The sequence below is a fragment of the Lathyrus oleraceus genome, chromosome 3, assembly GCF_024323335.1.
Source record: "Lathyrus oleraceus cultivar Zhongwan6 chromosome 3, CAAS_Psat_ZW6_1.0, whole genome shotgun sequence".
In the NCBI taxonomy this organism is placed as follows: Eukaryota; Viridiplantae; Streptophyta; class Magnoliopsida; order Fabales; family Fabaceae; genus Lathyrus; species Lathyrus oleraceus.
The window spans coordinates 108,594,407-108,617,155 of record NC_066581.1 but is presented as its reverse complement, the minus strand read 5'-3'; the positions used below and the strand labels follow the sequence as shown (position 1 = coordinate 108,617,155).

Here is a 22,749-nt window from a genome sequence, read left to right as displayed (position 1 = left end):
GGAAAGAAAGAGATAGAGTTCTTAGAATTGAAGCAGGGCAATCGGTCTGTTACTGAGTATGCTGCTAACTTCACAGAGCTGTCGAAGTATTACACTCTCTATGATGAGGCTACTGGGGAATTTTCAAAATGTGTGAAGTTTGAGAACGGGTTACGTCCCGAGATCAAGCAGGCTATTGGGTATCAGCGGATCAGAGTGTTTTCTGACCTGGTTGACTGTTGCAGAATCTTTGAACAGGATACCAAGGCCAGAGCGGAGAGCTATCAACAGAGGGTTGATAGGAAAGGCAAGAATCAGAATGATCGTGGGAAACCGTATGCAGCTGGCAAAGGTTTCCAGAGACAAAGTGGGATGAAGAGACCTAGTGGGGGAGACTCCAGTGCCCCTGCTAAGTGTTACAGATGTGGTCAGGCTGGACATCGTATCCATGAGTGTACCAGTGCTGAGAAGAAGTGATTCAAGTGTGGAAAAGGTGGTCACTTGGCTGCAGAGTGCCGGTTGAAGACTATGACTTGTTTCAACTGTGGAGAGGTGGGTCATATCAGTCCACAATGTCCTAAGCCGAAGAAAGAGAACCAGTCGGGAGGCAAGGTCTTTGCTTTGTCGGGTTCTGAGACTTCTGCAGATGATCGTTTGATCCGAGGTACGTGTTATATTAATGGCTTTCCTCTTGTAGCTATTATTGACACAGGTGCGACTCATTCCTTTATATCTTTGGATTGTGCTGTGAAACTTAAATTAGAGATATCTGAGATGCATGGGAGTATGGTGATTGATACTCTTGCGAAGGGTTCAGTGACTACTACTTCAGTTTGTTTAAATTGCCCTTTGAGTATTTTTGGTAGAGACTTTGGGATGGACCTCGTGTGTCTTCCCCTAGTGCAGATTGATGTTATCCTGGGTATGAACTGGTTGGTGTTTAACCGAGTTTATATCAACTGTTTTGATAAGACTGTGATCTTTCCTGAGATTGAGGAAGGAAAGAGTTTGTTTCTATCAGCAAGGCAGGTGAATGAGGCAGTAGCAGATGGGGCAGAGTTGTTTATGCTGTTAGCGACTTTGGAGGCTAAAGATAAACTGGTGATTTGCGATCTGGCCGTGGTGTGTGATTTTCCTGATGTGTTTCCTGAAGAAGTGAATGAATTACCGCCAGAGCGTGAAGTTGAGTTTGTAAGAACAAAAATAGTTCTACAATAGATTCCATGATTTTGATGATAACAAAGGATGAAACCAAAAGTGGTACCCTAACGAAAAGTTTCTAAGTGTGCAGGGTTCTAAAGAAAGAAGAAATAAATCTGATGATGTCATCAGATGCAAAACAAGATCAGATGCAAAATCTCAAGTATCAGAAGCATCTAAAGAGAAATCTTGTTTTAAGAAGCTCTGACTCTGGACAAAACTGCAAGTATCAGAAGCATCTGAACATGAAGTAAAGTCTAGAAGCTCTGACTTTGAACATATGCCTTCTGCAAACTCTGAAGTTATCAGCACCATCTAAACATTCAAGAAATAACATCAGAAGCAAATTTCTCCAGATACACAAAGACTCTAATCAGAATTGTTAATCATGATGAAGTAACGTTTAAACCAAGTTAAAGTTCTGCAAATGGATTTCCTCAATCAGAAAAGAGACGTTAATCTCCACTTCCAAGAGAGAAGTTACTAATTGTGGTAAGTAGTCACTTCTAAGTGAAAAAGTCTACTGCAGAAGCTATTAATGGAATGGCGTAACTACATCTCAATATCCAACAGATTCAACGCTACTTCAACTCTACTTCAACTCCTATAAATAGAGAAGAAATCTCATTCAGTATACACGGAGAAAATCACTAGCCAAAACTATACTGAAATCATATCACGCTCAAACATCTTTGTTCTTCAAAGATTTTCACTAAGCTTTTGCTTATCAAGTGAAAAATTTGTTCTTAAGTTTGTAATATTTGCTTTCTTAGAAGCACTCTAGATTACACATCTTGTATCTATTTTTATTTGATTTCCTCAAGTGACTCTTTGTAGTCTGTAGACTTGAGAGGACTAAGAGATTTTCTTTTCTCTTAGGGGTTGTTTGTAATCTTTCAAGATTAGTGGATTAAGTCCTTGTTGAAGGCGAAATCACCTTGGCCGGGTGGACTGGAGTAGCTTTGTGTTATAAGCGAACCAGTATAAAATCATTGTGTGATTTCATTTTGCAAAAGCGCTTATTTTTCAAACAATTCAAACCCCCCCTTTCTTGTTTTTCTCACCTTCAATTGGTATCAGAGCTCCGGCTCTGTTATTGATTTTCAAATCAAACACTTAACCGTGTAGAGAGATCCAGTGCGAGAAAAACAAATGGCCCACTCAAATGAGAAAGATTCTTACAATGCCAAGCCTCCTGTTTTTGATGGAGAAAAGTTTGATTACTGGAAAGATAGAATCGAAAGTTTCTTTCTGGGTTATGATGCTGACCTCTGGGACATTGTCACAGATGGATACAAACCTCCAACCTTAAATGGAGCTGAAGTTCCCAGAAGCAAAATGTCAGAAGATCAGAAACGTGAGTTCAAAAATCATCACAAGGCCAGAACAATACTTCTAAATGCTATATCTTACAACGAATACGAAAAGATCACCAACAGAGAGACGGCTAAAGATATACTTGACTCTCTGAAGATGACCCATGAAGGAAACTCCCAAGTCAAGGAGACGAAGGCTCTGGCGTTGATCCAGAAATATGAAGCCTTCAAGATGGAAGATGACGAAGCTATAGAAGCTATGTTTTCCAGATTCCAAACTCTTATTGCAGGTCTTAAAGTGCTAGACAAGGGATATACGACTGCAGATCATGTTAAGAAGATTGTCAGAAGTCTGCCAAAGAAATGGAGACCAATGGTTACTGCTCTGAAGCTATCAAAGGATCTGAACAACATCAGCCTTGAAGAACTTGTTAGCTCTCTCAGAAGTCATGAGATAGAACTAGAGGAGGATGAGCCTCAGAAAAGGAACAAGTCAGTGGCGCTGAAGTCCAGACCTGAAAGACGGAAGTCAGACAGAACCAGAGCTCTCCAGGCAGAAACTGCAGATACTGACGACTCTGAACCTGAAGACTCTGATGATGAAGAAGAACTGTCCTTACTAACCAGAAGAGTTAAGCAACTCTGGAAAAGAAGGAACAACAACAACTTCAGAAGATCAAGACCCAGAGGGGATAGATCAGAGTCAACTTCAAAAGGTAAACCTAATAAAGATATTACCTGTTTTGAATGTAAAGAAACAGGCCATTATAGAAATGAATGCCCCAAGCTGAAGAAAGATAACTCTAAGAAAGAAAGCTTCAAGAAAAATGCCTTCAGAACAAAGAAAGGATTAATGGCCACCTGGGACGATAGTGAATCAGGATCATCAGAATCTGACTCTGATGAACAAGCCAACGTAGCATTTATGGCTACCACATCCAGCAGCTCAGATGAAGAATCTGAAGAGGTATTTTCTGAACTTTCTAGATCTGACTTAGAATCATGTTTATCAGAAACTCTTACCTCTCTTCAGAAATTAAAACAAAAAGTTAAAAGCATTAAAGGTCTTCTTAAAGCAAAATCTGAAGAATGTAGTAAACTTGAGACAACAATTCTAGCACATGAAGATACAATCAAATCTTTAACGTTAGAAAGAGATGGAGCTAAAACAAAAAGCTTAGAATTAGAAGAAGTGTTGTCTCAAGCACCACAAACTTCAAATGAAATTATTTATAAGTATGAAGAAGCCTTTCAACAATTTCTGAAGAATGGGATAAATAGGAGTATTATGGCATCCATGATTTATGGAGTAGGTCAGAATAATAAAAAGGGAATTGGGTATGATTCTGATTCTGATAAAACTTCTACCAGTAACCAAATTAAATCGCCTTTTTCATACCACTATACACACACACAAGAACACAAATTTAAAAATGCTAGAAGACCCAAAGTTGTAAGAAACTCTGGGAAAACTAATCTGAAAGGACCCAAGAGATTCTGGGTACCGAAAGATAAGATTATCTATGTTGCAGATATCCTATGCAGCAAAGTTCAGACACCAGTCATGGTACCTGGACTCTGGATGCTCGCGACATATGACGGGAAGAAAGTCTATGTTCCAAAGCCTGGAACTTAAAGACGCTGGCTTTGTAGGCTTCGGAGGAGATCAGAAAGGAAGGATCAGAGGCTCCGGAACTATTGGTAATGGTACTCTTCCCTCTATATCTGATGTTCTTTATGTAGAAGGATTAATGCATAACTTGTTATCCATAAGTCAATTAAGTGATAACGGTTATGATGTAATCTTTAATCAAAAAACGTGTAAAGCCATTAATCAGAACGATGGCTCTGTCCTTTTCACAGGCAAGAGGAAAAACAACATTTACAAAATAAATCTTTCTGATTTAAAAGATCAAAATGTTAAATGTTTAATGTCAGTTCACGAAGAGCAATGGGTATGGCATAGACGCTTAGGCCACATTAGCATGAGAAAACTTTCTCAGCTAACTAAACTTGAGTTAGTCAGAGGCTTACCTAAACTGAAGTTTTCTTCAGATGCTCTGTGTGAAGCTTGTCAGAAAGGAAAGTTTTCAAAAACATCTTTTAAAAAGAAAAATGTTGTTTCTACCTCCAAGCCTCTGGAGCTTCTTCACATTGACTTATTTGGTCCTGTGAAAACAGCATCAGTCAATGGAAAGAAGTATGGACTTGTAATCGTTGATGATTACAGCCGCTGGACATGGGTAAAATTCCTAAAGCACAAGAGTGAGTCTCACTCTGTATTCACCAGTTTCTGTTCTAAAGTGCAAAAAGAATTTGACTCTAAAATTATTAGAGTCAGAAGTGATCATGGTGGAGAATTTGAAAATAAAGATTTTGAAGAATTATTTGATTCTAATGGAATATCCCATGATTTCTCCTGCCCTAGAACTCCACAACAAAATGGAGTTGTAGAGAGGAAGAATAGGACACTCCAAGAAATGGCCAGAACCATGATCAATGAAACAAATGTAGCAAAGCACTTTTGGGCAGAAGCTGTAAATACAGCGTGTTACATTCAGAATAGAATCTCTATTAGACCTATTCTGGATAAGACTCCCTATGAACTGTGTAAGGGAAGAAAACCCAACATTTCATATTTTCATCCTTTTGGATGCATTTGCTTTATATTAAATACTAAAGAACATCTGAACAAGTTTGATTCCAAAGCACAGAAAGGTATTATGTTAGGATACTCAGAACGCTCTAAAGGCTATAGAGTATACAACACAGAAACCAAAATTGTGGAGGAATCAATCCATGTTAGATTTGATGATAAGCTTGACCCTGAAAAGTCAAAGCTAGTTGAAAAGTTTGCAGATTTAGAGATCACTCTGGTAGAATCTGAGAAAACTCCAGAAGCAACTGTCACTCCAGACTCTGAAGAAATTAAATCTCCAGAAATTCCAAGGAAAGTCAAGAGTCGTAGCAACGTATCTGAAGAGTTGATTTTGGGAAACAAAGATGAACCTGTTAGAACCAGATCTACCTTCAGAACTTCTGAAGATATTCCTCTGGGACTAGTGTCTCTGATTGAGCCTACGTCCTGTGATGAAGCTCTTCAAGATAATGATTGGGTGGCAGCTATGCAAGAAGAGTTAGATCAATTCTCCAAGAATGATGTCTGGGATCTCGTTCCTAAACCCAGAGGCACTCATGTCATTGGAACCAGATGGGTGTTCAGAAACAAACTGAACGAGAAAGGAGAAGTTGTCAGAAACAAAGCACGACTGGTAGCTCAAGGTTATAGTCAACAAGAAGGTATTGATTATAATGAAACTTTTGCTCCAGTCGCAAGGTTAGAGTCTATTCGTCTTCTTGTATCATTTGCTATTAATCACTCTATAAAATTATACCAAATGGATGTCAAGAGTGCATTTCTAAATGGTTATATCTCAGAAGAAGTGTATGTAAATCAACCTCCTGGTTTTGAAAACTCAAAATTTCCAGAACATGTTTTCAAACTTAAGAAATCCTTATATGGACTTAAACAAGCTCCCAGAGCTTGGTATGAACGCTTAAGTAATTTTCTTCTGGAACAAAATTTTATCAGAGGGAAAGTTGATTCTACACTCTTCTGTAAAAATCATAAAAATGATCTCATGATATGCCAAATTTATGTTGATGACATTATTTTTGGTTCTGCTAATATCTCTGTTTGCCAAGAATTTTCTAAGTTAATGCAGGCAGATTTTGAAATGAGTCTAATGCAAGAACTAAAGTTCTTTCTGGGAATTCAAATCAATCAAACTCCAGAAATCACGTACATTCATCAAAGCAAGTACATTAAAGACGTTCTAAAGAAGTTTGATATGTCTGAATGCAATTCTGCAAAGACTCCCATGCATCCAACTTGCATTCTGGAGAAGGAAGAGGTAAGCAACAAGGTTTGTCAGAAGCTCTATCGAGGTATGATAGGCTCTCTTCTCTATCTGACTGCTACTCGTCCTGATATTCTCTTTAGCGTCTGTCTTTGTGCCAGATTCCAATCAGATCCTAGAGAATCTCATTTAACAGCTGTTAAGAGAATTCTTAAGTATCTGAAAGGAACCCCTAACCTGGGCCTGATGTATGAGAAAACATCAGAGTATAGGCTTTCTGGTTATTGTGATGCAGATTATGCAGGAGATAGAATAGAACGTAAAAGCACATCTGGAAATTGCCAGCTTCTGGGAAACAACTTAATCTCCTGGGCTAGCAAAAGACAGTCAACTATTGCTCTATCAACTGCAGAAGCAGAATATATCTCAGCATCACTGTGCACAACTCAGATGCTCTGGATGAAACATCAGCTAGAAGATCTACAAATCTTTGAGAGTAACATTCCTATCCTTTGTGATAATACTGCTGCTATTTGTTTAAGTAAGAATCCCATTCTACATTCCAGAGCCAAACACATAGAAATTAAACATCATTTTATTAGAGACTATGTTCAGAAAGGGATAGTAACGCTGAAGTTCATTGATACAGAACATCAATGGGCAGATATCTTTACTAAGCCTCTAGCTGAAGATAGATTTCTTTTCATCCTAGAAAATCTGAACATTAAAAATTGTCCTGAGTAAAATTTGGCTCTGAACATGTAAAATGAGAATCTGATAAAAACAAATACACTTCTGCGTCTGACTCTGATACTTCTACCAAGTTAAGAAGATATCTGAGTTAGAAATCTTCAGAAATCCTTTGGTATTCCTGAAGATCAGAAACATCAACACGTGGGGAACATGCGTCTAACCCTAGAACTTCTAGACAGCTGTCTAAAGAAATCAAAGGTCAGAACGCTTGAAATCTCCTTGAGCAGTGTGCTTACTGTTGGGATTAGACATTCATTTATTAGCTATAATCATTTTTCCTCCCCTAGCGTGCAAATCTTGTGTTCTGTTCCAACGCAATTAAATGTGTCGTTTTGCATGTGTTTTTACCCTTAGTATATAAACACTTTTCTCACATTTCACACACTTATCACTCTCACTCACTCTTAAACCCTAAACCCTCTCTCGAAGTTTTCTCTGCAACCTTCTCAGTTCTTCATCAATCTTCATCATGAATCCTCAAGAACAAGCTGTTTTTAACTTCTCCCAACAAATGGAAGCTGCTTCTAACCCCCAAACCTCAAACACACAAACACCCATGGTTGTAGATGTTACCACGACCCCAGTTTACAAAGAACCTCATATTTTGGAACGTGAACAACACATTCATCTTTCAACTCCCTTTGAAGGTTTGGATGTACTGTGTGAATCGCTCGTGGATTTTGAAAATTTGAAAAGAAATGGCGTTGATTTAACTGAAGATCTTCGCAAGCAAGGTTGGGAAACCTACTTCAACAGATTGTATGGTCCAATCTATCCTCTTCTGGTGAAAGAATTCTGGAGATGTGCAGATGCTGATGATGAGTTCATCGTTTCTTTTGTTCTGGGTGTGAAGATCATTATCACAGAAGCGTCTATTGCTTCTTTGCTGAATATGGAAAAGGCTGGAGGTAAAAGGATTTACAACATTCCTCCAAGGTCCAAGCGCATCACAGAAGTCATTAACCCTACTATCTTCAAAGCAAACGTTGAAGGAAACCCATCTAAGAACAAGGAGCTTCATCAGAACCTCCGAGTTTGGCTGAAGATTATTCTGGGAACAATCCATCATCGTCCAGCCTCCAACTCTTCAGATTATATAAATGCTGATCAGAAGTGCATCCTCTACTGTATTCAGAAGGATATTCCAATCAACCTCCCTGTTCTTCTCTTCAGATATCTGAGGGATTCTGTCAGAGAAACAAGGAATAATATGAAGCCCAGATCCTACATTCCTCTGGGGAGATTGCTCTCTGACATCTTCATTGAGCATGGGCTGGTAGATGCTCTGGAGAAGACCAGATGTATGGATGATCTGGCAATTGACGTTGGAAAGCCTCTGAATGCCAGAAATCTGAGGAGTATGGGAATCATCAAGGACATCAGAGTCAAGCCCACTATGAATGTGACCTGGGAAGCTCTGAAGGATCAGAGGAAGATGCCTCATGGCCTTGAAAGGTTCTTCAAGAATGAACCCAGAGATGCCATTGCTATCTACCTTCAGGATCGTCTGGATGAAGGCATTGATATCTCTGATTTTCGCCTAGAAGACTGTCTAGACTCTGTAGAAGATCTGGTCAGATACAAAAGAGGCCTTTCTGAAAAGAAGATAGCTGAGGAAGCAAGGAAGGCAAAGAAAGCCAGAATTGGAGAAACCTCTGGCACCAAAGCTTCAGCACCTCTGAATGTCTCCTCTGGTAAGTCCATTCCTCCTGTCTCTTCTGAATCTGTAATGGCTTCCTCTAACCCTCTCTCCTCTCAACCAATTTTTACAACCTCAGAAATACCACCTTCTACCATTAGAACCTCTCAACCTCCACCTGTTCTAAAAATTGCCCGTACTTTTACAACAACCTCTGACCCAAATCAACTATATCACCACAGTTCTTCCTCATCCTCTGAGTATGAGTCACCACCTTACCTTTCCCCTTCTTCTGACCAAGAGTTCTCTGATCATGAGTCTTCTGATCAAGAACACTCTGACCCAAACTCCCCAACAATAGCTGAAATTTATGCTAAAAATTTCGCCCCACAAACTCAAACACAAACTGAAGTAACCTCTCCCCTCCGAACTTCTATTCCACAACAAACAACCACCATCACCTCTGAAAATCAAACTTCCCTTCCACCACAAACAACCACCACACCCTCTGAAACTCAACCATCTGTAATTCGCCCATCTGAACCTTATATCACTCCACCATTAATTCCCGCTGTACCTAGCCCAGACTCTGACCCATTAGATGTAAACCCACTCTATGCTTCATCCCCCAGTCTTCAACCAGACCAAGATTCTGAACTTCAACCAGAAGCAGAATCTGAACCCCAGCCAGAACCAGAAACTGAACCTCAACCTCTAAATCTCAGCCCTCAAAACTCTCCACCTCTTTCACCTGAACCTGAACCTAAAATTATCACACCTACCCTTGAGGAGGCCATTATACAGGTTGCAGAATCCTCAGTCCAGAAGATCAAGTCTCTGGCTAAAAATTCTGAAGTCAGTGATGATCCTAAATCTGTTAGGACACACTGGAACAGAGTTATTAGTTGGATGACCTCTGAGTCTTATAGGCTGAAGAGTATCTTTGAACAAGTCAGAAATGGCTACATCAGAGACTCTGAGGAAAGACTCCAAGAGAGACTGGCTAGAGAAGCTGAGGCCAGAAGGTTAGAGGAAGAGAGGTTGGCTAGGGAAGCTGAAGAAGAAGCTAAGAGGTTGGAAGAAGAACGCCTGGCAAAGGAAGCAGAACTTCTGAGAATTCAGGAAGCTGAAGCCAAGGCTAAAGCAGATGCAGAAGCCCAAGCTGCTGCTGAAGCTGAAACTCAGCAGGCTCTGATTCAGGGGGAGTCTTCCTCTGCGATCCCTCTGATTCTTAACACTCTGAAGGAGATCAAGCAAGATCAGCAAGAGATCAAGCAAGATCAGAGTGAGCTCCGGGCAAGGATGGACAAACAAGACGCTCTGAATGAAAACCTCCAGAATATGTTTGCCATGCTACTACAGAGACTTCCTCCTCCTCCAAACCCTTAGGCACTTAGGATTTATCTTGGTTGCCTAGTGTTTTTGCTTCTGTCTTTTTCTTTTTTAGCTCTGATTTTCTTTGAATCTGTTGTTTTTGACTGCTGTTTTGCCTTTGTGCTTTTTAATGAAGTGTTTTTCTCTCTATTATTTTTATGTTTTATGCCTTTTTGATTATGCCAAAAAGGGGGAGAAATTATTAAATAGCTCTGATGAAAACTATGTCTAAAACCTTAAGCATTCTGCAACAATTGTAGAAATAGTTCTGATATAAATAGCTCTGATTAAATAATAGCTCTGATTAAATAACTCTAACTTTAAAGTTAAGCATTTGCAGAAAGTTTTCAGAAACCTAATTACTTGGAAAGCTCTGGTAAGAACTTCTGAACTCCCTAGTACTAACTCAGGGGGAGCTTTTGTCTATCTGATCTAATATTTTTCATGTTTCATCTGATAATTTTTATTTGTTTTGTCATCATCAAAAAGGGGGAGATTGTAAGAACAAAAATAGTTCTACAATAGATTCCATGATTTTGATGATAACAAAGGATGAAACCAAAAGTGGTACCCTAACGAAAAGTTTCTAAGTGTGCAGGGTTCTAAAGAAAGAAGAAATAAATCTGATGATGTCATCAGATGCAAAACAAGATCAGATGCAAAATCTCAAGTATCAGAAGCATCTAAAGAGAAATCTTGTTTTAAGAAGCTCTGACTCTGGACAAAACTGCAAGTATCAGAAGCATCTGAACATGAAGTAAAGTCTAGAAGCTCTGACTTTGAACATATGCCTTCTGCAAACTCTGAAGTTATCAGCACCATCTAAACATTCAAGAAATAACATCAGAAGCAAATTTCTCCAGATACACAAAGACTCTAATCAGAATTGTTAATCATGATGAAGTAACGTTTAAACCAAGTTAAAGTTCTGCAAATGGATTTCCTCAATCAGAAAAGAGACGTTAATCTCCACTTCCAAGAGAGAAGTTACTAATTGTGGTAAGTAGTCACTTCTAAGTGAAAAAGTCTACTGCAGAAGCTATTAATGGAATGGCGTAACTACATCTCAATATCCAACAGATTCAACGCTACTTCAACTCTACTTCAACTCCTATAAATAGAGAAGAAATCTCATTCAGTATACACGGAGAAAATCACTAGCCAAAACTATACTGAAATCATATCACGCTCAAACATCTTTGTTCTTCAAAGATTTTCACTAAGCTTTTGCTTATCAAGTGAAAAATTTGTTCTTAAGTTTGTAATATTTGCTTTCTTAGAAGCACTCTAGATTACACATCTTGTATCTATTTTTATTTGATTTCCTCAAGTGACTCTTTGTAGTCTGTAGACTTGAGAGGACTAAGAGATTTTCTTTTCTCTTAGGGGTTGTTTGTAATCTTTCAAGATTAGTGGATTAAGTCCTTGTTGAAGGCGAAATCACCTTGGCCGGGTGGACTGGAGTAGCTTTGTGTTATAAGCGAACCAGTATAAAATCATTGTGTGATTTCATTTTGCAAAAGCGCTTATTTTTCAAACAATTCAAACCCCCCCTTTCTTGTTTTTCTCACCTTCAGAGTTCTCGATTGATTTGGTCCCTGGTACTAGGACGATATCGATGGCTCCGTACCGTATGTCTGCTGTTGAGTTAACTGAATTGAAGAGTCAGCTGGAAGATCTGTTGGATAAGAAATTTATTCGTCCGAGTGTGTCACCGTGGGGCGCACCAGTGTTATTGGTTAAGAAGAAAGAAGGTACTATGAGGTTGTGTGTGGACTACAGGCAACTGAATAAAGTGACGATCAAGAATCGGTATCCTTTGCCAAGGATTGATGATTTGATGGATCAGTTGGTTGGTGCGAGTGTGTTCAGTAAAATAGATTTGAGATCGGGGTATCATCAGATACGTGTGAAAACTGAGGATATTCAGAAGACTGCTTTCAGAACAAGGTATGGACATTATGAATATTTTGTAATTCCTTTTGGTGTGACTAATGCGCCTGGGGTATTTATGGAGTATATGAATAGGATTTTCCATCCGTACCTAGACAAGTTTGTTGTGGTGTTTATTGACGATATTTTGGTGTATTCGAAATCTGAAGAAGAGCATGCTGAACATTTGAGAGTGGTTTTAGGAGTTCTACGAGAAAAGAAGTTATTTGCTAAACTGTCCAAGTGTGAATTTTGGTTAGAAGAGGTTAGTTTTCTTGGTCATGTGATTTCAAGAGGTGGTGTTGCTGTTGATCCTTCTAAGATAGAAGCGGTATCTAAGTGGGAAGCTCCGAAGTCAGTTTCTGAGATAAGGAGTTTTCTTGGACTTGCAGGTTATTATAGGAAATTCATTGAGGGATTTTCTAAGTTGGCGTTACCGTTGACGATGTTGACTAGAAAGGGGCAAGCGTTTGTTTGGGATTCAAAATGTGAAGAAGGTTTCCAAGAGTTAAAGAGAAGGTTAACTACTGCTCCTATTCTGATATTACCAAGTCCATCAGAACCATTTGAGGTTTACTGTGATGCTTCATTGTTGGGTTTGGGTGGTGTTTTGATGCAGAATAAGCAGGTTGTAGCCTATGCTTCGAGACAACTGAAGGTTCATGAGAGGAACTATCCGACACACGATTTAGAGTTGGCAGCTGTGGTATTTGTTCTGAAGTTATGGAGGCATTACTTGTACGGGTCAAGATTTGAGGTTTTCAGTGACCATAAAAGTTTAAAGTATTTGTTTGATCAGAAAGAGCTGAATATGAGACAGAGGAGATGGTTAGAGTTTCTGAAGGATTATGACTTTGGTTTGAATTACCATCCGGGTAAAGCAAACGTAGTGGCTGATGCATTGAGTCGGAAATCATTGCATATGTCTATGTTAATGGTTAAGGAATTGGATTTAATTGAGCAGTTTAGAGACTTGAGTTTGGTGTGTGAGAGTACTCACAATAGTGTTAAATTGGGAATGTTGAAGTTAACGAGTGGTATTCTGGATGAGATTAGAGAGGGTCAGAAATCCGATGTGCTTTTGGTTGATAAGTTGACTCTAGTGAATCAAGGTCAAGGTGGTGAATTCAGAGTTGATGAGAATGGTGTTTTGAAATTTGGTAATTGGGTGTGTATTCCGGATGTTACCGAACTTAAGAAGAGTATTCTTGAGGAAGGACATCGTAGTGGCATGAGTATTCATCCTGGGGCTACGAAGATCTATCATGATTTGAAAAAGTTATTTTGGTGGCCGAGAATGAAAAGAGAAATTGCGAGTTTTGTTTATTCTTGTTTGACTTGTCAGAAGTCAAAGATTGAGCATCAGAAGCCGTCTGGGCTAATGCAACCGTTGGCTATTCCAGAGTGGAAGTGGGATAGTATCAGTATGGATTTTGTTTCTGGTTTACCGAGGACAATTAAGAATTTTGAAGCTATTTGGGTGATTGTTGACAGATTGACAAAATCGGCTCATTTCATTTCGATCAGAATGGATTATCCGTTAGAGAGAATAGCTGAGTTGTATATTGAGAAAATTGTAAGTTTGCATGGTATTCCGTCGAGTATTGTTTCGGACAGAGATCCTAGATTTACATCGAAGTTCTGGGAAGGTTTGCAGAGGGCTTTGGGAACTAAGCTGAGATTGAGTTCTGCATATCATCCGCAGACTGATGGTCAGACTGAGAGGACGATTCAGTCGTTGGAGGATCTTTTGAGGGCTTGTGTTTTGAAAAAGGGAGGTGCTTGGGATTGTTATTTACCTTTGATTGAGTTTACCTACAACAATAGTTTTCATTCGAGCATTGGTATGGCACCGTTTGAAGCTTTGTATGGTAGGAGATGTCGGACACCTTTATGTTGGTATGAGTCCGGTGAGAGTGCTGTGGTTGGACCGGAGATTGTGCAACAAACTACGGAAAAGATTAAGATGATTCAGGAGAAGATGAGGATTGCTCAGAGTCGTCAGAAGAGTTATCACGACAAGAGGAGGAAGTCACTTGAGTTTCAAGAGGGAGATCATGTGTTTCTTCGTGTTACTCCGATAACTAGGGTTGGTCGAGCTTTGAAGTCGAAGAAGTTGACACCTCGATTTATTGGTCCTTATCAGATTTTGGAGAGGATAGGGGAGGTAGCCTATCGTGTCGCTTTACCGCCGTCACTTGCGAATTTGCATGAGGTTTTTCATGTGTCTCAGTTGAGGAGGTACATTCCTGATCCGTCGCATGTGGTCCAAGTAGATGATGTACAGGTGAGAGATAACCTGACTGTTGAAACATCACCTATGAGGATCGAGGATCGAGAGTTGAAGCAGTTGCGGGGTAAAGAGATTGCTTTGGTAAAGGTAGCTTGGGGAGGACCAGCAGGTGGCAATGTGACTTGGGAACTTGAGAGTCAGATGAAGGAGTCTTATCCAGAGTTATTCGCTTGAGGTATGTTTTCGAGGACGAAAACTCTTTTAGTGGGGGAGAGTTGTATCACCCCGATAAAATATGATAATTATTTAATTTAAGTTAATAGTATATTTATTAATTTAATTAAATAATTGGAATATTATTGGATTATTATTATTGGAATAATAAAAGTTAAAATCAGTAAAAAGGTCCCATTTGGTAAAAAAGGGTTTTCACGTGAAAGCAGAGAACACGTAACATTGAGAGAAAGAGAAGAAACTGAGAAAGGGAAAAGAAGAGGCTAGGGCTCAAGAGGAGAATTCACGATTGTTGAAGGTCAAAGAATCAATTGCCGGATTAACTCAGGTAAGGGGGGTTTATCGTCGTTTAATGGGTATTATGGGTTAACATGTAATGGGTAGTAATAAGCCATTGAATTGACCCTAATTGGGATGAGGAATGCTGTAAATGGTGATGAATAAGTTATGTTAAAACTGTAATTGAATCTATATGTGGGTGAGTCGTAAATTTTTGGACGTGTAGCTTTTTACGGAATTGAAATCGGAGGTCCGGAAGTCCTCCGACGGCGAGAAATGCGGGAAATCTGCATTCTGTTTTCGTGTTAGCGCAGGAACAGCTTTCTGTTCTGCGTTAACCGGTTAACCCAGGGTGTTAACCGGTTAACACTGTTATGATTTAGAAAAATTAATTTCTGTTCTGCGTTAACCGGTTAACCCAGGGTGTTAACCGGTTAACACTGTTAAAAATTGCCAGAAAGCGTGTTCTGTGTTGCGTTAACCGGTTAACCCAGGGCGTTAACCGGTTAACACTGTTTGGAAAGTGGAAAATTGGTATTCAAATATTGTGTACATAGTTGATGATTGGCCTATATTGGTGTATGATATAGTAGGGATCATTTCCCGTTGGTTTGAGCAGTATAGGTATTAGTAGAGTGTGCTAATACTGTGAATTATTATTTGGCATGACATGATATGATTATGTGATAAATATGCTGATAATGTATGATGGTATGCATAATGCTGTGAATATATCTATTATGTATGCAATTGTGGATGGACTGTTTATGGCTTAGAGTGTGAGCATATGTCCATTGTGGATTGTTGTTGATGGTTGCATGCTAGGTGATTTAGCGTGCATAGTATGGCCTTTATGGTGGTAGCTAATTCCCATGGTGAGGAATTAGTGAGTGAGTTATTGTGGATTGTTGTTGATGTTTGCATGCTAGGTGATTTAGCGTGCATAGCATAGCCCTTGGGGTGGTAGCTAATTCCCATGGTGAGGAATTAGTGAGTGAGTCACGAGGTCTCAAATGAGTGGGACTAGTGAGCTTGGTAGCCGTATCTGGATTTGATCGGTGAGGTTGAACTATGTGTTCACGAATAGTCGGTACCACATGCATGGAGTCTCATTGCATAATGTATGTATGGCGTATAATATGAATGGATGTATTCCAATATTATACGTGTGTTTTGTGTTGGGTCGAGTATGATTATGATTTTGAGTTGATGTTGCCGTTACTGAATGTGTGATCTGATTTGGGTGATGAAATGTGTTAAATTACTTAGCATTACATGATATTTTATAATGCTTATTATATCGATTGAGGAACTCACCCTTACAACTATGTTTCAGGTAACGAGCAGTGATTGAGTAGAAGTTAGTGCTTGGAGTCTAGTGTAGTTCCTTAGTGGGTCATGCTCTGGTATATGTAACATCGGGACAGGATGTTTGCTTTGTTTTCATTTGTGGTTGTTGAACAGTTTTACATGTAATGGGATTACATGGTTTGCATGACTGATTAGATTTCTATCCGCTGCGGATTGTGCAATGCCTTGTTTTGATTAATAAATGAGCATGACCAGTTATTTTGATGAATGGTGTGAAGTGTCAAGTGTGACACCCTTAAATTGCATATCTACTCTGATTTATATTTTGTTGAATTAATTAATTATTGGGGTATTTTAGAAGGGTGTTACACAGAATGCTCTACATGCTAAGATCTACAAGGACCACATGATAATTGCAAGAATTGGCACGATCGAATTTTACATCAATGAAGATGCAGCAGTTGTAATCGTGCTCCTCAAGGCTTGGAAGATGAAAACAGATGCTCAATGATGATGCAGAAGATGAATGAAGGCAAGAATCCAGCTCAACAATGCTCGATTCTCTTGAAAACTCCAACTACCATATGAATGCTCAACTTTCAGCAGCCACGACCTTCAAGGATTCTTCCAAGATTTGCTTCAACAGAGCCTCACAATGCCTGCATATGATGATTAGAGCAAGAAACAAGCAAAGGAATGATGAAATTTGATGAAAAAAAGTTGAAGTTATTTGAGAGGATTTGAGAGAATTTGAGATGAAAATGAGTTTGGATCTGAGATTGTGAATTGTTGATGCAGAATTCTGTTATGATTAGCTTTAAATACCACCTATTAATCCAGCTTGTTAAACATGATTAGCAAAAATGGAAATGGATTAGTGAATTGAACATGTTATGCAATTTTGCCAAAATGCCCTTATGATCATGTGCCAATGGAACAGTGCCAAAATCCCTTGCAGCAAGTTGCAATTTCTGTTTCAAGGCCAATGCAATTGGTTTGGAGTGAAAATTGTGCATAGTTTTCAAAATCACCTTTTCCCTCCAAAAAAATCAAATTGATTCACTTGAAAAATGGACTTTTTGTATGATGATTTTTGATGAAATTGATGAAGGATTATGATGGCTCATGTCAAATGGAGATTGCTCCAAAAAAACCTCACTCAATTTGGCCAAATGGTGTGCAAGTTATCCCACTTTGAAGTTCAAAAATTCTTGACAATGGTTTTGATCATAACTTGCCAACCACACATGAGAAATGGATGTTCTTGGACTTTTTGGAAAGGTGAGAACAAGATCTTCAAATTTCATGTTGAACAAAATTCTATTTGAAGCTTGTATGATGATGTAAATTTAAGGAGAAGACCTTTCAATTTTTGCCAGTTTGAAATTACAAGTCACTTACTATTTTTGGAAACTTTTCTTCTGACCTCAAATTCTTCAATCTTGATCTTTGAAATGTCAAATGAGACTTGCATGGACATGAATGAGGCCTTTCCAACCATTTCTCACCTTCAAATCCTTGATTTCAGGCACAGTTGACCACAGTTGACTTTCTAGGGTTTCAGATGAAATTCAGCTTGACTGTTGAGCTTTGATCATCCAATCCTTGGCCAAATCACTCCAAAATGATCCCTAGGTCATATGAACTTGATGACTCAACCCTAGGTCTTTGCTTCAATAGGAAATGCACTGGTTTGCTTGCTTAACTGATCTCCTGATCAGTCTTGACTGATGACTTGCACTTGGGCAAATGGACAATGCAATGCTATGCAGTGGACTATGTAATGTTAATGACCTAATATGAAAATGAATGTACAAAATGGTAGGTTCAAATTTGAGGTGCTACACTACTCACTTAAATCTTAAAGATGTTTGTCTTAATATGGCTTTTGTTTCTCAAATCGAACCTTCTAAAGTCAAAGATACCTTAGATGATGACCAATGGATTCTAGCCATTCAAGAGGAACTAAATCAATTTGAAATAAATCAAGTATGGGATTTAGCTCCTAGACCAAAAGGTAAACATATTATTGGCACTAAATGGATTTTCAAAAATAAGTTAGATGAAAATGGCATCATTGTAAGGAACAAGGCAAAATTAGTAGCCCAAGGCTATAATCAAGAGGAAGGTATAAATTTTTAGGAAAAGTTTTCTCTCGTTTCTATACTAGAAGCAATTATATTATTATGAGCATATGCTTGTTCTTTGAATTTTCAGTTGTACCAAATGGATGTCAAAAGCGCTTTCATAAATGGATACATACTTGAAGAAGTCTATGTAAGTCAACCTCTGTCACACCCTGATTTTGACCCTGAATCGCCGACTCGACACATCCATCATAGCTATTGCATTTATACATAGCATAACATGCATTCCATACCGCATAATGCCTAGAATATCAATCGAAATAATTTTTTGGAATTACAAGCGAACCGGTTGAATTAATCGCCAGATGTGCGTCGAATCAGTAGACAAATTTTTTTAAAATCAAGCTTGCAAACACCAGTTCTATTAATCTATGTTCTGCATAGTTTAATCTGGTATGCTCGATTTATTTTTCGGTTAATTTTTCGGTTACCTCTCGACCCGCCTGCGCCTTTTAACCGTTCAAAATTTATTTCAAAATTAAAAGAAATGTTGTATTTTTTCATTAAGTTTATTTCGCATTGATCATTATGGTGTATTCATTTAAATTTTCTGAGCATTTTTGTGACAAATTTTTATTCGTTATTGATCCATTTATTTTTGTTTTTTAGTCAAAATAATCTAAACAACTATTTAGAATTATTTGCATGTTTTGTTGTGTATTTTATTGTGTCATTTTATTTGTAGTTAATTTTGGAAGTTTGTTGCTTATTAAGTTAATTTTGTTAAGAGAGGCAAATATATAGCTCTCTCCATCCATTCGGCAAGGCACACGTGTCACTTCATAAAAAGAATTTTATGTTGGACGTTTGTCCCACGTTGGTCATTGAATCCCTTCTATTTGCAAGACATCACCCATATGCCAGCTAGCAAAATATCTCATGGATCCTGGTGAGTGGGTGTGTGCTGAAAAAAATTGGAATTTGAATTTTGTAAGGGATCCACTCATTGGTTGGCAGCTGGCGTGAAGGGATGTAAAAGGCTCATATATTGGGTGGAGGTAGTTTTTACGTTTTGGTTTTTATCTATCCATTTCGTGAATACCCTGAGGATAACAACACCTCCACTAACAAAAAAAGGTTTTTTCATTTTTTTCAACGGCTGTTGAGCATAACGTTAACACCATTCAAGTTAAACCTCCTCCCTCACGCCGCTCCATCGCGCCGGTACCTCCCCTTAACACCTCGACCACCACAATCCCACCGCCGTTCTCCTTCTTCCAGCGAGCAAGTACCGCCGGTGACCTCAAACTTTTCCATTTCACCATCATCAAACAACTCATCTTCTCCTTCAATCTGCCTCCGCGACTCACACTCCCAATAACCATCACACCGAAAAAATCGTCGTCCTCTTGTTTTTGACCACACTGTTTCCATCACCACCAATACTGATAACATGAAATAATATCACATTTTTGGACTCGATTTAATTAAATTATATTATTATTCACTTCAATTTATTTCATTTTATTCGATATTACTTGGTGTTTTTCCTCTTATTTATCTCAGGTAGCTTATTTGAAGCACAAGTGAAAAAGGAAGAAAAGGAGGTGCAAAAAGAAATGAAGAGAAGCAATTTCACCAAACCAAAGCCCAGCCCAAAAGTACTAGCGCTGAGCCTGTGACGAGCGCCACACATGGTGTGACGAGCGTCACGCCCTGCTGCCTTGTGTTACGAGCGTAACACATGGTGTGACGGACGTCACACCATTCTCCTATATTTTTGGCTTCAGAAGCGCAACAGAGGCACGTTGAAGCCTATTGTTACGCTTGACCTGGGAAACGTGAAGACCACTTTTACGGAAGGAGTTTTGGAAACCGTTACAAATTGGGACAATATAAATAGAGCCAAGGAGCAAACCCTGCAGCTCCCTTCTTCGTGCTTTTTCTCTTCCAGTCGTGCAAGCATACTTTACAGCATTATTTTTTACAGCTTTTTTACTTTTCTTTGCAATTTCTATTTTCTTTTCCAGTCAATCTTTCAGCACTTAATTAATTTTTCACACAATAGTTTCTACACCGGAAACTATTGTGTATCTTTTACCGGATCTAACCTTACGTTAGACCCTAGGTTTTTTTCCTTCACTTTTATTTTCCTGTCCGATTGAAGAATTCAAGAACAAATCTAACCGGTCTGTGGTGGAGTGTTCAAGACTCTATTAATTATTCAGGTTCTTTAATTATTGTTTGAATTTATATATGCCCTGCTTTATTGTTTATTTACATTGTTTGCCTGAGATGTTTCTATCTAATTATGATGATTGTTTAGATCTGTTTAGCATGTCTGGCTAATTTATTTCGGTATCGGTATGTAAAGTAAGCGGAATGAAGGAGTCAAAAACTAAGTTGGATTAATTACGTTTAAAAATAAAATCACTCTCTTTATGGTCTCAATTTACAGGTTTAATACCAAGGTTTTTGTATGAAAGTAAAAGACTAAAGAAGTTAAAATCAATAGAACGAGAGTTTGAGTTTTTAACTGGACAGTGTAAATTGGACATTAATTCTAGATCAGGGCGAAAGCAATTTTTAGAGTTAATTAAATTCTAATCTTTTTCAAAAAGTATTTTTAAAAGTTAAATCTGAGGACGAGAGTTAAGCATTTGAATTTAATTATATAATCTAAGTCAACAGAGCGAGAGTTTGAGACGAGGGTGTTTAAACGATTAGTATTTTCTTAAAAAGAGTTTCTATGGATTCTATTGTTTTCAAAAAGTGATTTTGGACTTAACTAATAAGTGACAGCTACGTTAATATAAAGTCATAGTCTATTCAGCAGAGCGAGAGTTTGAGAAAAGGCTTTTAATCGATAGTGTCTACTGAAAAGATTTATTTTAAAACCAAGAAACCAACGAAGATTTGATTCCCTAATTACGACGAACTACATACCGATATCCGCTTAATTGATATTTAATTTAGATCTAGTTTTAGTTTTACATTTCCCCCGAACAATCAAATTATAATTCGCCTTAGCTTTACGAAGTAACCTTAGAAAACGGTATATCGATTCATAAGTCCCTGTGGGATCGATATCTTTTAAAACTACGCGATAGAACTGTGCACTTGCAGTTAGTACCCCAATTCGACTCATAAAGTCGCGATCAAGTTTTTGGCGCCGTTGCCGGAGACTTTTGTTTAGTCGATATCGTAACTCTTCTGTTACGCTGTAGAGACTAAGGCAATTTTTATTTTTTCTTTTCTTTCTTTCGTTGATTTGTATGCCACACACTTGCTCACAAGGCGAGCCATTTTACTTATGAATCAATGACATCGAACTATATCTCCGAGTCTTACGACGAATTCAGGAATATCGTGCTGCAAACAATCTCCCTCCTATCGAAGTGCCCGACCTCAAAAATCTTCTTCCTTCACCAATACCCGAGATGGCAGAACCAGCTCGTGCTCTTCGAGATTACGCCGCTCCATCGCAAGATGAGCCGCATTCGAGTATTGCTCCACCCGCAATCGAAGCAAACAACTTCGAACTTAAACCTTCTCTGTTGCAGGCAGTGCAACAAAATCAATTCTCTGGAAATCCTACCGAGGATCCAAACCTTCATTTATCCGTATTTGTCCAATACGCTGATACTGTTAAAGCTAATGGTGTCACTTCAGAGGTAATTTGACTTTGCCTTTTTCCTTTCTCGTTAAGAGATAAAGCTAGAAGATGGCTTCAGTCTCTTCCTTCCAACTCAGTTACCACATGGAACGAGTTGAAGAAAGTCTTCCTTGCCCGATATTTTCCTCCAAGCAAAACAGCTATGTTGAGAGCCTAGATAAATGGATTTAAACAGAAAGATAACGAGTCTCTTTTCGAAGCATGGGAAAGATACAAAGACATGATGAGACTTTGTCCACACCATGGTTTAGAGGACTGGTTAGTAATTCATACCTTCTATAATGGTCTCTTGTACAACACAAGGTTAACAATAGACGCCGCAGCAGGTGGTGCACTTATGGATAAACCTTATGCCGATGCTTATCAACTTATCGAAAGCATGGCTCAAAATCATTATCAATGGGGAAGCGACCGAGCAATGGTAGAGAAACCTCAAACGAAAAGTGGCATGTATGAGATAAGTAGACTTGACCATGTTAATGCAAAAGTGGAAGCCCTGGCCCAGAAAATTGAAAGTTTGAATGTATCACCTCCAACCACCATGGTTGCCGCAACTCAAAATTGCGAAGTCTGTGGAATCCAAGGTCACACTCCTGCTGATTGTCAACTCCTAACCGGAATCCAAGTAGAACAAGTGAATTATGCTCAAGGAAATCCCTACTCACACACCTATAACTCAAACTGGAAGAATCATCCTAATTTTTCATATAAGAGTAATAATGCTTTATACGCACCAGGACAAGCTCCAAATCAAGCCCCAGCTATACCTCCTGGATATCAAAAGCCGACCGCATCTACACCTAACAATAATGTTCCTAGGAAATCCAACTTAGAAATAATGATGGAGAACTTCATAGCTTCTCAACAGCAAACCAA

General features: G+C 38.6%; 1 non-coding gene across 1 annotated transcript; it reads right to left on the bottom strand.

The window, feature by feature from the left end:
• Window positions 1-22,015: 22,015 nt before the first annotated feature.
• LOC127133158 (small nucleolar RNA R71) lies at window positions 22,016-22,122 on the bottom strand. Its single transcript, XR_007807151.1, has one exon. It is a non-coding gene; the product is annotated as a small nucleolar RNA R71 (small nucleolar RNA).
• Window positions 22,123-22,749: the final 627 nt, after the last annotated feature.